Genomic DNA, 16,475 nt, shown 5'->3' on the forward strand with positions numbered 1-16,475 from the left:
GGATAAAGAGAGTCTAGCAATTTGAGGATCATGTTACTTAGCAGAAAACTCTGAATAATTTGGGAATTTCATCATCATCTGCAATAAAAAATGTCCTAAAAAGAATTAGAGAGGAGTTGTAGAAATCTCTGTATGGAACAGACAGGGCTGATAAGCTCTACTGTGCTCTCAGGCCCTCAGGAACTACATCACACACAGACTGGACTCTGTAGTGGAAATCACTTCATAGGCTCAAAGTTACATCCAAAAACTCAGTATTCTCTCCTTGTCTCATCCCCATAAAAGAAATTTGCATCTTAAAGTTGCCTTGGTATTCACCGTGTGACAATGCTGCTAATTGTACTCAGAGAAACTCTAAACTTTTCTTTTCTCAGCATGAACTTACTGTTGGTCTCTGTTTTTTCTCTGAGAGGTTAGTATCTGTCCACCTTTTTCTGGCAGACTCTTAACTGACAAGTTTTGAGCATTTGGCAAGATGTTATCCAGCAGCAGAGCTCATCTACGGCTCTGACAGCAGCGCAGCACCTGCCAAAGGATCTTCTTACCTTCACTATCTGCTGTGAGTGAGCAATGCTCAACGCTGAGGGAGCTGTTTCAATCTCCCTCATGCTAGAATTTTTCGCCTTGTTCCTGTGTTTCCTTTCTCTTTGATTAGACAGAGGAAGAAGAGGAGATCCTTTCATGGATAATGAGACACCAGACAGAGGTTTTATTTGTTTCCCCAGCTAAGGTCTCCATTGGTCTGTTGGCAGGTGTGCTGACTCTTGAGGGGCAAAAGCTCTGTCATTACCTTGTTTTTGTAATAATTTTTGTAGCAGGCTTTATTATCAAGAGAAACTAGAACTTAAAGACATACCTCTGCCCTGCTAAGTGCTAGTATTACAGGTTTTCTCTGTGTTTTTGTGACTGATGCAATCTGGGCACAGCTGAGGAGGTAGATGAGAACAATCTAATTTGCTCTCCTTTCTACTCCGGTGCCTTCAAACTGAAGGTCTTGTGTCTAATGCAGTCGTGACCATGATAGATAAGCCCACATAAGTCTACAAAGCCAGCTTCAATGCATCTGAGATTAGCACATCTTCCCTATCTGGAACTCGTGCCACTGTGGGGACGACCCCGGCCTTGGCGACAGGACAGCCGGACATAAAAGTCTTTGAGGACTCGGGCAGTTCCTCACAGGAGCATGTGCCATAATTAGAGCCATAATGGCATCTGAATGCAGTGCAGGTTAATGAAACTCTGTCTCTGCGAGGCGACCAGGGGCTTTTGGGTAAAGAAAACAGCAGGGTTCTGCCAGGAGCCCGATGATAGCAATTTGCAGAGTGAGTTATGTGCTATAACCTGGAAGCAGCGAGTACTTTGAGCATGTTTTGTTCTTAAATGGGGTATAGTTTTCCATTTCCCATCCATTAATATGCATAGAACGGCTAATGAGGCTGAACCAACTAAGATAATAAGATTCTGAGGCCTCAGCACCGCTGACTGCATTAATGGTGTATGGCTTTGTGTTGAGGCATTTGTCTCCTGATGCCTTTGGACACAAGCATAAATGTAAACCGAAAGAAAGTGTTCAATGGCACATTTATGCAACAAGGTTTTGATCTGTATTTTGCAGTTATTGCTCTGATGAAATGCTCCAGAAGAAGGGCCTTTATCTATGGAGATTACATTTTAATGAGCACTAAAGGACTCATTTAATTAGTTCATTTCTTACTCTTTAATTTGTTCATCGCTCATGATTGTGCAAGCTGTAATCGAAAAACAGAAGATGTGTTCCCACACTAGGAGATGTTGTGTAACAGGGTTTTTTTTAAATCTTGCATACTTTTACTAAAAATCAACCCCTGTGTTGGAGAATCATAGAACAATACTTTTCATATCAAGTTGCACAAAATGACCTTATCAGCATCAGTATGGACTTAGTTTGGAAGCAGGAAAATAAAACATCGATTTCCATCTCCTCAGTTTACCACCTTGTAGCTGATCCTGCAGTGAGAGCGACCGTGGAGGTTGTCTAGAGGTGTGCTGGCAGACTGTGGGATGTTATTAAGCATAAATAGAAATATAAAGAAGTGTAACGTCCTCTAGGAGGGGGAACCTCTGATTTTTGCCCTCTTCCCGTCAGCAGTTTCCTGCAGCAGCATATTAGTGTTGTCTCCTCTCGGTAAATAATGTGTCCTCATTCAGTCACGGTGAAGAGAAAGAGCATATGACTACAATGGGCTATTATTGGCTATAATAGGGATGAAGCAGACTCTCAGGAGAGACTGGGAGACTTGTGAACTGGAAATGTCTGCTGTTCATCACAGCATTTTACAGCCAACGTTTTCTCTGCAAGAGCAGCATCACTGCCCCAGGATAACTTACACTGATGCCTCACTTCATTTACACAGTGCAGTTTTGCTTCTGCTTGAACAGAAACTGCTGTTCAGTGTTGGAAAAACTCGACAACTAGACCACTACACCAGCCCCCTTTATAGATCCAATAAAATCCTCTTCTGTTCCCCAAAATATCAAGCACCATTCTTCTGTGAATGAGGATCCCTGTCACTCTTTTACACTCTCTGTGTGCAACTTAACCCAGGCACTGCTTCCTGTTTCTTTTACTCATCTTTTATACCACCCAGCGTGCTGGCATCACTCCCTTTATCAGGCCTGTTTCTCTTCTTACATCCCTCTTTCATCATTGAGCCTTTTCCTTACTGGACTTTCTCACTAAATGCAGCCGCGATCACGACACGACTCACCGTTGCTCCCTCTTTAGCCGTCTCTCATCCCTCCTGTGTTTGAAGGACCCCCCTCCTTCTCCTTCTCTCTCCCCCCGTCCCCCCCCACACTGACCCTCCCCTCCTCTCTCCTCTCTCCAACCCCCCCTGGCTGGACCCCTCTCTCTGGTGCGGGGCCTGGCTGTCAGGCCCTCTCCTGTGAGTGCGGCTGCTGTGATTTCCTCTGGGCCATCAGGTGGGCTGCTGCTAACTAGCCAAGCCTGAGACAGGGTGACCTCAAGCCTCAACATGATGGGTCTGAATCAACAATGTGTTCGCCTAAACAGGGAGGGAGAGACCAAACAACTTAGAGGGCTGCCTGCCAGTAAGTAAGCCGACAACGCCGCATCTCAAAGTTATCTACCTGCAGAAATGTTATTGTGCAAGTAAGCATTTAATTCCCCTCCCTTAAAGTGCCTATGGGGTCTAGCTCATGGCTTTTTAGTCTGTACTAAACTGTTTCCATTCGGGTGTGTTTGCTGCAGTGTTTGTCGCAGTGGTGCCTCGCAGTAGGTGTATTGTAAATCAACTGGGTGCAGCGTGAACTGTCATTATAGTGATCATTAACACTCGTGATATCATCAGCGCATGGCAGACACTTAATTATCGGATCCCTTCTTCTGTTTCAGAGGCCCTGGTGTATTTTTCTTTTCAAAACATTTTCTGATGTCTGCAAAATCCATATAAGCCTGTCTGATTAGAACAAGCTCGATTTAATGAGTTTCTCCTGTGCCACTGTTTCAGGTGGATCTCATTAAGGGTAATCATACTGTAGTTTGAGTTCTAAGGAGGACTTTATGCACAATCCAAGGCTGTCTAAATTGATTTTCCCTCTTACTATTGAGTATTTAACAGGTGAGATTGTGTTGGTCAAAAGAAAAATGCCAATCTACTGATCAGATGTAACGACTGATGAGACATCGTTTCTGTCACAGAGCACTCTGCTGTGACTGCGAGGAGCATTTTCTAGCATTTACGTAATAATCAGATTTAATGATGGCATTGCTGAATAGCTGACGCTTCCTGCAGTCGCTCTTTTCTCTCCTGGGTCCTTCCTCTGCCTCCTCAAAATGTTTCAAACTTTTTCTCTTCCACAATTCCCTCGAGCTAGCCTCCCATCATATCTGAAATGCGCTTACAGCAGTGGCCGTCTTTTGCTTGAGAGCTCTTTGCCTTATGCTTCCATCAGAGGAGACTGAGTCTCACAGATGCACTGCTTAACAATGCCATCCCCTGCTCCCATCAGAGGGGGGAAGGTTGCGGAGCTGCGCCCCGCAGAATAAGGGGGGCAGGTCCCCTGTGATTGGCGAGAGCTGAACATCGATGCCAGCTTCCATCTGTCATGATAGCCTATCTCTGAACCTTCAATCTGTCAAAAGCTTGCTGCCTAGCTGAAGGCTCCAGGAGATTTGGCGTGCTAAACAGATTTGACAACAGGCATTATCACTGTGAGGGGCCCGGCGAAAAACGCCATCAACGTGTTAATTGTGGCTGGAGATGTAAACTGTCACTTCTCATCTCATTTAACACTTGCTTTGCCAACTTCTTCTCACCTCGTTTTCCTCGCTTTAGAAAACATATGGAAGCGTTTGGCTGACACTCTGATCCTGGGATAACAAAATCTGCTTTGTTACTTTCACTTGTACTTTTTTTTTTCTTACCAAAGAGGTGATAAGGCTTAAAAACTAATCGCTGTTTCGTCCTTGGCTTGGCTGGAAAGTCAAAACAGACACCTCTACTGTTTGCTCCAAAAAACATGCAGTCTGAGAACAGCTGTGGTGAGTTTCTGTGACGTGTAATTTTATGGGTAAATTGTTGCAGAAAGCAGAGTTGTCATGAAAACAGCTAAACTATTAACACTTCTATATGACCTCCACTTACCTTGAGAATGGAGTCTTTATTTTTCACCAAACATCATCATTAATGGATGAAGACCAAATATGTAGTTTAACAAATTATTTATAGCTCTACAGTCACAATCAGGTTTTTTTTAGAAGTGTGTCTTCAAATTTTTAGGTTTTTAATAAAGTCCAATACACGTTTTCCTATGACACCAATTTTTTTTTACACCTTTTAGACACCTCTTCCAAATGTCAGCCCTCTTCCTATCACCACTAATTGATTATCCTCTATCAAAGCACCTTATTATTTGTGAGTTGTAGTGATCAGCCCTATTATTTGTGGGCTTTCCCCTGACAGGCTTTTAATGGTGATGGTTGGTTTAACCCCCAGGCCTTGCTAATAGGATTTAGCAGCAGGTGACTGGTAACACAGACACACACACCCCCTCTAACCCCTTCACCCCTGAGGAATATGAGACCCTCCCACTGCCTGTGATCTCACACACATGCAAAAAAAAGGCACAAGCACTGCACAAATCCAGCTTTGTCATTCCCTCTGAGCCGACTGGATCTGGACGTCCTGTAAGTGAGGTGGCTCCATCGTGTCACTTCCTCTGGCTCTTTGTTTTGATGTCGTTGAAGTCAGGATGCAGGCAGCTACGCGGACGTATGCAAAAGCTGATGCAAATAAAGCTGAGGCAGACACGACGCCATCTTGGAGATGACAGACGCCGAGCAGACGAAAAGGCCACGGCCCCTATACTCTGGTTGTCTCATGACAGCGATGTCATTACTAGCCACAAGGTTTGCAGCATCTTCTGATGTACAATTAAGTATTTACAAAACAAGACTGCTGGAAGCTGGATTTTATTGATCAATCAGGCAGAAAATAATCACACAAAGATAATTTCACTTTGATAAAGAGTAAAAGAAATTTAACTGAAAAGTAATGAGCACATTTCCGGGTATTTGCGTCATCACCTGGAGATGGTCAGTGATAGTCGTCTTGTCTGAAGCTTTCCCCTGTGTATCTGTCAGAAGCAATGGTTTACTCAGGTGAGGTCTCTGTGTCATTATAGTGGCCCTGTCCATCAGGATCAGAGCCGCTAACAGAGGCAGGGGCCATTCTCTCAGCTTTTATCACTTTATTTGGTGTCCATCCCTCCACTGTCTGCAGACAGCATTAGAGCCCATCCATTCCTACGCCGACACTGATGGGAAGGGGGGAGCGCAGGATGCCTGGGTGGTGGTGCTGTGGCTGAAGGGGGGAGAGCAGCTTTAGGAGAACAGCACCACGAGGAGCCGGGGAGGGGATGGGTTTGTTATCCTGGTAATTAAGGACAGAGTGGCTTCCATGCCGGGTGTGCGGACAGGATGTGGCAAATTACCGGAGTCTTTGTGAGGAAAAGCTGCTCCCTCTCTGCTCTGTCCATCCTCTGGGGACCTCATCATCTTCTCTAACAGTCAGGATGGGATTTTGTACCCTCTATTCCCTCACCTTCTCCTTCCCTTCTTTCTGTCTCCTTGTTCATTTCCTTTCACTTCCCTCTGTCACCTTCCACCTGAAATACACCTGAAGGAACATTGCAGCTTCAGATTAGAGATGTTTTTGACTGAAATATGAAACTTCAGCAGCGTCCCTCCAGTTTCATGTGTCCATAATGAAAAGATTTATCTTAGCATTTGATTTTCTAACTTCATTACACAGATTTCCATAATTAACTCGGTCTTTCACAAGGGGATTACCCTGACATGCAGAGAAGAGGAGGGAAACAGACAAACCGTAAATGGGATTTTGTGTGCACATTTTACTCCTCTGAGATGTTGCAAGTGACAGCTTACCAAACACCACCGAGACCACAAGTTTTGTTACTTTGTCATTGCCGTATAATTCCACAGAAAGAGGATGATATCCCTTTCATTTTCTCTTGACGCTTTGCTCTGGGACCCTTAGCTCGTGGTACTCAGGTGGGGCTAGAGGAAACGCTGGCCCTCACAGCGACACGCAGTAGCAGCAGCAGCAGCCGCAACCGCATGGCAAGACAGCAAGGGAACACTCTGGGGTTTAAAAGTACCCAAAGCATCCTGGGTAATTAGCCATTACGGCGCTGTCACAGAGGGTTCTGCAGTCAATACAGAGATAATTTGGGCAATGGTGAATGACAGTGCTGTCCAGGCTTTTGGGATGATCAAGGACAGATCCAGCTGCACCAGGCATCTGTCAGGCCCATGAATCACTCCTCCAGCCAGCAGCTGGGTGAGTGGAGCAGAGAGAATCGCTGGAGAGGCATGTGCAGACACACAAATAAACATGTTCCCCCTCTCTCCCCTCGCCACACCGGGAAATGGCTATTAAAGGTCTGCCGTTACAGAGCACAGAGTGGAAAAGGCTTGTTACCTTCAGTGGCAAATGAATGACATTGGGAATAAGGTGAGGAATAAAAGTCAGACCAAGGGGACGTTTTTCACTGTTATTTCAGCTGCATAGCTAAAACACAGAGACGCTGTTAGCATGCAAAATTGGATCATCCAGTTTTGATGGAGAAGTATTTTAACTAATGCGTTCTACAGATGGAAAGAGTAGAGTTCAAAATGACACCAGAGGGGATTTTAGAAATTTAAAGTAGAGTGTCATTTGTGTCCAATGACAAACACTTTAATGGGACTGAAGAAAAAACTTTGATGTGAAAAGATGGTGAATGAGCAGTGTACTTTTTTGTATGCTATTTAAGAATCACTGCTCCACTTTAAACTTGGTCAAGTCTGTTTCACTCACACGGCAGGGCTGATGTGATCATACTTAGAAAAATTCAAGAAAACACAGATAATGGCTTTAATGTTTAATTTTTACTTGAAAATATGGAATAACAGCAATATAAGAACTTTTCTGACTGGAAGGACAAGACAAAACAAAATGTAATGGTTCAACCTCATACAGTATGCACACAATACAAGTCATATCCTTTCCTGATGATTGACTTTAGAAGATGCTTCAGACTGTATTAGTGGATGGTCAAAGTAGCACTAAGGGAACTTGCATGTTTTAAACTCCACTGAGACTGTTTGTCACACTGCAGTCTCATGACTCAAGAAAGCATTGTGCAAATTTTGATACAACAGAAACTTCTTAACAGCCATCCCAAAACTTCCTATTCACCCAGATTAAGGAGATAATGCCATGGACATTTTTATTCCCTTATTTATTAGGGATGCACGATATTGGATGTTTGCCGATATCCGATATGCCGATATATCGAAACCCCTTTTGGCCGATACTGATACCGATAATCACAAGTTTGTTTGTTTTTTTCACTGTAAAGAAAGCTAAGTCTATCCTGTACTGGATTTATATGTTACTCTTATTGTGACGGTCTTATTTGTTTAAGAAACACACATAAAACAAGACAAAAAACATTTGATTTTACCATTAATAAGAAATGTATTATTTTTTCAAACTCAAGACATTCAGTATTGAAATACAGAAAAATAATTTCTTTAGATCACATGAACTTTAAATGTACAATGCATTTTTAAACATAACCAAGTTGCATTTGATTATTTTAGAGCTACTGTAACAACCTGCTGACAGACACAGAGCTCTGCAGTGCAAATAAATGAAGTGCTACATTTTATTTAAGGAGCTTATTTTTCAGGTGGAAAATAATAATAATCCTAACTGAATAGCACCTTATCGGCTGTGCATATCGGCAGAAATTTCCAAATATGCCGATATCGATAAACGTGTTTTTAAGCTTTTATCAGCCGATACCGATGTTGTGCCGATAATATCGTGCATCCCTATTATTTATTTATCTTTCAGAAACTTTACTTTGACTGCTGGAGGAAATGAAAACAACCACACATTAAATCCTGAGCCCAAACATACCACAGTCATAGTCAATCAAACTAATTTAACACACCTCTAAATAGGCACCATTATTTGTTAAAAGCAAATCACGACCATACTTGATTTCTTGCCATGTTCACTGTAGTGTAGCCTCAACAGTGGTGTCAATGGCATTGGTGATCTTTTACTTTACATCAGCGATGTCCCGTATCTTTGTTAGTTGCACAATATCTTTAACCTAACCCTGTAGTTTTGCTGTGTCTGCACATCCAATTTTATGTCAGTAAACCATGACGCACACGTGCCTTTTTTTGAGGAGTAGCCATTTTTAAGGGGTACATTTAACAGATCCTCTTTCATCAACACAGTACTTAAAATACACCAATTCTATGTGATTACAAACCTTGATAAATACTGAGTACATAGAGCAAATGTGATTAAGATATCTCATTAATTGCCTTTGTAATATATTATTTGAATTGTAAAGAGACTTTATGGACACCCTGTACTGTGTGTAAGCTCAGTACCTGTAAGCTGTGCTGTTTAACATGCTCTGTTTCTACTTGCAGATGTTTGTAGTTCAGTTTATTTTTAATTTATGAAGCTAATCTAAATGTTGCACTTGTCAGTAAGTTAAGTCATTAATTCCCTTTATCACAGCGGTTGCAGATCCATAATAACTTATCAGTAAGGTACCCCAAACTTAATATGAAGTTAATCTCAATTTAAGTCTTTAAAAATCCTAAATGAGACCCAGTGTTTTAGGAGAAAAGACACTTTTACTATGGCGTATTTTTGTGTTATTATCGTGTTATATTCCCTTTAAGAACATTAGTACTACTACTTATGCTAACATGCTTTTCAGGTGTCTGTTTCATATTCATTCAGTTAAGATCTGTTACTTTTGACCTTTGTTGCCCAAGTAATATCGTTAACAGAGCTGGTCGTTCAAAAGGAATCATTTTAACAGTTGTAAAAATAAATTAGATAATAAAAGACGAATAAGAATGCAGAAATGTGCTATTTTCTTCAACATGAAAACAGTACTGAAAAGGATTTAATAGCTCTTAAACTCTTTGATTCTATATAAGTGAGGTTTTAATGCTTCTGTCTGAGATGCAGGTCTTACCTGGGTGCAGCGTATTTAATCATAGCCTTTAAAGGCTCAGCACTGGGACTGGAGCTTCTTCTTATCATTCTTTAATCAATATCCCTCTCACTATGTTAACACAAAGCAGTCCACTCAACACTCGAGATATATGCTGGCCTCCTGCTATGGATGTGAAGTCTCTGGAAAAACGTGACCTGAACAAAAAGCAACATCATTTATCCTTTTATTCCTGAGATTAGGATGTGTGAAATTTTATTGTGCATTTCCGCTATCAGCCTTTCTACATTCATCTCTTTGATTTACAGAATATCTCTCATTTCCCTTTTGATGATTTTCACTCTGTACGGTTTGAGTGCTTAGAAAAAAAACGCAGCACACTATTACAGAGAAATGAAAACAGGTTTAGAGTGAGTCACCTTCCTTCAACATAAGCGCTACCATTCATCTAAGTTGAAATTAACTTCATGATAGGCAGTGAAAGTAGCAATCCATCTCTGATACAATGAATTCAAAGATGCAAAACGCTGACAGTCAATTAAAAATGAAAGATAATCCACTCCTCGCTTTTATGAAATGCTTATATTCAATTTCACATATGTGCTTTAAGTGCCTGCCATGATTTTACATCAGTTTAGCTATTTATCTGTCATTTTTTATTTTTTTTTTCTGAAGCGAGAAACCATAACATCTGAATATTTACCTGGGCTTTAGCAGGGCTGTTAGCATCCTGGTGACTGTTGTATGACCATTTTTTAGTATTCCGCGGGGATCCATTCCCGTATATGTGTCTATAAAGGGAATTTGCAAAGAGCAAAGCGAACATGTTATGTCGGTCATTTGCTGTGCAAGGATATTTTCCTGCAAACTGCGTTTTAAATGCTACGTTTCTCCCCATTACTCTGAGCCGAGAAACATTTAAATGCCCTTTAATTAGCGTGTCCTTCCTCTCTATCGATAGGCCACTGGTAATCACTCAGAGGACTAATGACTCCTAATTGAATTGCTTTAAAGTGAAACACAATAGGTCCTGTCATCAGCGCCCAAACAGCAACATTTGGAAGAGAATCCAGAGCTCAGGTCGTTCTGCTCAGCATTTCACTAATCGAAGTTACATATTTTCACAGTAGCAGAGAAAAGCCTGGCGGTACAGCAGTGATGTGAGATCATGCTCTGTCAATAGAGCCTGGGGAAGAGGATCCGGATGGGGGTGGCTTGTGGATCATCAAAATCTCAGTAGATATTGATTTGATCTTTTCATATTGTCAAGGAGAAATCTAATCATAATAGAGCAACATAGCATGATATCTCCCTCAAACGCTTTTTAACAACCATTGCGGCTCATTATCCAGTTTGCCTGCAGAAGACCCTGCCTGAAATACTCCTGAGTGCTCCAGACCTGCGAGGGTGTCCTTTTCATTCACACGTCGTCCTAACAATCGGACAGCACTTCTTCTTCTTCTTCTATCTGTGATCACAGGTTTCAAATCAGGACTATTGGATTTGCAGAATAGTTATAAGTGGGCAGTCATGCGAGAGGACAAGAAGTGTTCATGTATTTCTGCGGCAGGTCAAAGCAGCAATTATACTAAATACATTTCCCCAGTAGTTATAAAGATAGTTAAAGTGCTACACTGTGACATTTCTCTAAAACACAGGTAAGGGCTGCACCTTCACTTAAACAGAGCTGCTTGTAATGAAATGAAAAGTTGTAATGAAAAGGATGAAGAGGACGAGCAGTTTTATATAGATACACTCTACATCCAGAGATTTTATATAGAACTTAATGATCCTATTTCCTGTAGAGTGTCATTGGCATTGCAGAAACTTTCTGTCCTAATTATCCATTTCAGCCTGTCTGTTTCACATCTCTGCAGTCCCTCATTATCCCCACAGCCACCTCACAGTCTGCTCAGTGCTACATTAGTAAAATAGAGCCTTTGATTTGTCCTCAACAGAGCAGACGTTTGAAAAACAGAGGAGGGAATGAGAGGGAGAGAGTGAAACAAAGGAAGAGGAGACAGAGGGGGAAAAAGTCTCTCAGATTAGCCTGGACGTGGCCTTGTGTGGTGAATATATTGACCGTGTCACCCCTGTTTTTTTGGGGGAAACTAAATTCAAGGCCACATGAGGGATTTGATGCATCACAGACATAATAGGGGATATTTTGGTTTGCTCTCTGAAGTATGAGGAACATTTTTTCTCCCCCCTGATGTAGGGAGTGTGAACTGCCGGAGGGCATTTGTAAAACAAAATACTTTACTTGGCTGTGGAAACAATGAGTACCCACACCCCCTGTGGTTGTAATGATGCAGTGAAAACCAATTCAGCCCTTCTTAAAAACAAAACCGAGAGAGCCTCACTCTCTAATGTGATGTTCTTCACCGAAACCTGTGTCCACACAAAAATATCTCCTGACTACATTTACATCGCACTGCCTGCCTCTGGCTTGTGCTGTTATTATGTCGGTCTTATTAAAGCTCTCCCTGCACCTCACCGGCCGTATTTCAGCACAAAAATGACAGCAATAAGAACCTGATCATGTTGGGTCACTCTGTTAGAAAGCAGCTCCTGCCTCTGCTTCCTTTAATTAAACCCACGCAGCGCTCTTTCATCTTTGCATATTCCTCGGCTGGGACATTGATACTCATTATTTCTTAAGTCTAAACACCAAGACTGTGTCAAGAATGCATCCATCACTGGCAGGCTGCTTGGAGTCAGCACAAATTTTTCCACTCTGTCAGCAAATTTGGCAATTTGCAATTTCCTTACCGGGGTTCTGACATGTTTTTATCGTCAGAGATGGCTTTCAAATGCAGAGATTATGAGGACGGTGGCTTGTTAGTCCTCTCTGCTAGCCCCCTGCTCTAATGACAGTAATTAACAGGGCCACATTAGAAAGCCACCTCAGGAAGCATCTGACTGTTCATTTGCATGCCGTTAATACAGGAGGGTGCTGTGCGGTGCAGCAGTGCAGCTCTGCCTGTTTGGCGAGCCAGCACCAGGCCTATTCTCCCATTCATTATGTGCCTAAAGCTTGAGTTATCCTCTCCTTGGTGCGGGGATGAATGTTATTAAAGGCATAGCTGTCTGACACAACTCTAATGAAAAATAGGATGTTTCTGAAGGTTATGTTGCCAGCTAGCTCAGAAATGCCTGCTTCATTTTTCCCACCCCAGTGCAGGGCAATGTAATTCCCACCTCTTGATAGATCTTTTTTTTTCCCAAAGTTTTTTTTTTTTTTTTTTTTTGTGGCTGTGTGTGTGCAGAAGCCTCATCATAAAGAGACCTTTATTATCCGTGCTTCTTCCTCTGTAGGTGCTCAACAAAGGGCGAGACTGGACTTTTTGGCAGATCATACAATTGTGAAAAACTACATCTACGTGTGGTAAAGAACGACTGCTGCTGTGTGGGTTTAATTGAGAGGCAACGCTGTATTTTCTCATGGAGAGGCGTCTCTGCTTTTACTTTGCTGCACGTTATTTCTAGATGCTTGTGGTTGAAATTGATCACTACCCATTTTATGTAACTCTAATGTGACACAAGATTATCCAGATTGTGGCGTACAGTGAAGCACAAAAGACGTGATGAAACGAAGAGTCTTTGACTACAGCACGCAGACTTCATTCAGATGACGCAGGCTTGTGTCAGAAAGGGACGACTGCTCAGCATTTAGGGTCAGACTGCACTTTTTAGAGCTCCATCAGAGGTGGCAGGTCATACCGAAGACGACCTGACCCGCCCACACTGACGGATCCCAGCTCTGGCCTTAAGAGTAAATCTGCCCCTCCCCCTCAATGTGGCCCCCCTGCCCCGGCCCGGCCTCGCCGGTCCCTAACAGCCCTATCAGAGCCACATGGGAGGCCTGTGACAGACACGCAGGATACCAGGCAGCTCCAATTTATCCCTGTATTCAAATAAAAGACTTGTGTGCAAAGTCACAGTGTAGACATCTTTTGTAAGTTCATGACTGCTGCTGTTTCAGTAAACAAACATCAGTCACACAGAATTGATCAAAAGGAAATCACGTTTTTATTTATTTATTTTTGTTCAAATTAGGCTCATAGTAACTCTTGATTTTTTGTGTGTGTGCCTGATAAGCTAGCTACATTGGTTTCCTTATTTTAAAGGAACAGTTCACCTTAAGGCAGGTCTGATAAAGTTTTCTAATATTTTTTATACCTGACTTCATGAACAGATGTGACTAGTTTGTGTTTTCATAAATTAAAAACATAGGAAATATATACTGTTGGAACTTTATACAATAAATATTAAGTTTCTATTTTATATAGTTTTATTTTTTTTCTCTTTTGGTTTGAATTTTTTTTTTTTTTTTACCCCGGGAATTTAATTTTTATCAGACACTTTGTCAGACAATAGTAACCATCAAAATTAAAAAACAAAAACAAAAACATCATTCTGTAGAAAGCAGCTATGTAATTAGAAACAGAAAAAAATGAGTCAAAAAGAATTTGACTGAAATGAAACTGTTATAACATGAGGATTCATGATTCTGTTTCAGTCAGCCAGTTTTCCTGATTTCACCGCCTTTATTTTGAAATCAGTTTACAAAATAACAGCTCATTGTGTCATTTGAAGAATGCCAAGCTTTAACGCAAAAAAGAGCGATTTATCCATCTTTAAAAGACTTTTACCTCATATCAGAACAACTGAAGGAACATGTAACCTACAAGACTCTTCAAGGTTTTGTTTTCCCTGTGTTTGCTCAGTGAATCTTACTTTGTATTGCCGTTAGTTTGATAGTTAGCATTGAAGTGAATCCTCAGGACCAAAGATGCTTCTGCTCTGGTTGGTCTAATGATTTTTTAACAATTAATGAAAAAACAACAACACAAAATGTTTTCAAATAGTACTTTAGTTATACGACTGTGCTATTCATCGCAAGTCAAGCATTTTCAGCCCACTTTCCTGACAGGATAATGTTGTCCTGTTAGCTGCCTTGTCTGCTGTGTAATCAGCAGCAGACCCTAAACACAGATGTTTCAGGGTCAGCCAGCAAGACCTCTGACAATTGGTCACCACCTCTTACTGCGTGTAAATCACGGCCAACGGCAGCAGCCCTAAAAACCACGGGTATGTGGGTGTTCCCTTTGCTACAAACACATGAGTTACGAGTTGATAGTGGTGCTGATTTAATGCTAAATCTTTGGAAACGGAAATTTGGGGCTTTTGACCTGTGTTAACCTTTTTGTGTTTTTTGAAAGCGTTACATCCACTGGAGTGTTCGCTGGAAACTGGAGCTCATGAAATATACAACATTTGACGTAATCCTCTTCATTAGCTGCACTTATTTTCTCCAAAAGAGACAAAAAGAGTTTTGTCCTCCTTCTGCCCACCTCGCTAATTCTACTTCAACATAATATCTCGATCACCTGTGGAGCGTTCAAAAACATGCAACTATTGTCGCTGTTGTCTGGCACGGTGGTTTGTTAGGGATGTTTTTGAAGCAGCGACTCGCCGTGTCAGATTATGCCACATATCCATTTGACTTTCATAAGCTGTTTACGCTTCAGAAATTGTAGCAATGGCTTCTCTCTTGTGCAAAGGCTTTTACATATGTTGTGTGTCTCAGAAATGCTGCTCCAGTTATAGCTATCATTCTAAAAAAAAAACACAACAACCCCACAGGGTTTCATGAGGCTTGTCATTTTGCAGTTTTTTGGGGGATTAGCATATTGTTTATATTTGGATAAAGCATCCCTGTGGTGAAGAGGCGGACTTAAGTTTAAAAATAAGGAATAATTACGCCTTTAAATCTGTGAAACAGAAAGTCTTGTGATTTAAGAACTCTGAAATGCTTCACTTCATGAGCTATTCCTGTGAACAAATCTGTCTTTTATTTTCCACAAAGCCTAGTACTAATGTGTTTAATGTGGACAATATTGTTTACACATGGGTTCTTATTAGTGAGTGCTAGTCTGGTCTCAGGATCAGTGGCAGTATCCTTCAGGGATAACCTCTCTTAGGGAAGGATGAAACAAGTGCATGTGAAAAAACCCAGCGTGAGTCCTGTTCAAAGGCACAGACGAGTTCTGACTGGATTAACATTTATTGACCGTTCAAGCTTCTCTTTTTTTTCCAGACTCTCCTTTTTTATTTTCCTTTTTTTTTGCTCCAGGACAAAGATTCAAACTTAATTGCAGTGGCTGTTCCACCAACTGATCACCAATGTGCCAACAAAAGCCTCCCTAATAGGCGCTTCATTAAGGATTAGAAAGTCTCTATTACAAAACAAATTAAGCATGCTCTGATCTTAACCTATAGGTCGAACGGCATTACAGCAAAGTTTAAGCTGTTAGACGGCTGAAAAACTTATTACGGGTTAGCGCTGAGGTAGCAGTTTGGTATTGATTTTACGATAGCTAGGTATGATGATTTATGGAGTGCTTGTGTCAGTATAACAAGCTGAAGGACACACAATATCATCTCCAACATCATTAAAATTCAGAGGTCTCCAGAGCTAGCTCATCAAGTACTGTTCACCACCTTGGAATTTTGTACAGACACACACACACACACTCACACACACACGCACACACACACACACACACATATGTATAGCTAGAAATACTGGAATCAGGATAAGCTCTGTATTCACTCAGGCTTTCAGCTGATTTTAACCTGTTTAAAGCTGTGCTACACTTTGACTACATCCCTCTCTAAGTTTCACTGTATGTGTTTAATTTGCACTAAAACTGCATGTTTATGCTCTGATTTGTGCATAAGCTTAGTTAATGTTTATATCAATCGTACAGCAAAGCGGTTCAAAAGGTCTACCCTCAACACAATCAGTGCCTTGGTCTCTGAGCAGCCGCTAACTGAGTGTGGGCCGTAAAATGTGTGGTACACTAGAGCCCCCTGTGGGCACATGAAAGTAATGCTTGCTGGTAGTA

Source organism: Halichoeres trimaculatus, unplaced genomic scaffold (assembly GCF_033239565.1).
Source record: "Halichoeres trimaculatus isolate MK-OKI-2021-1 unplaced genomic scaffold, fHalTri1.1 fHalTri1_scaffold_19, whole genome shotgun sequence".
In the NCBI taxonomy this organism is placed as follows: domain Eukaryota; kingdom Metazoa; phylum Chordata; class Actinopteri; order Labriformes; family Labridae; genus Halichoeres; species Halichoeres trimaculatus.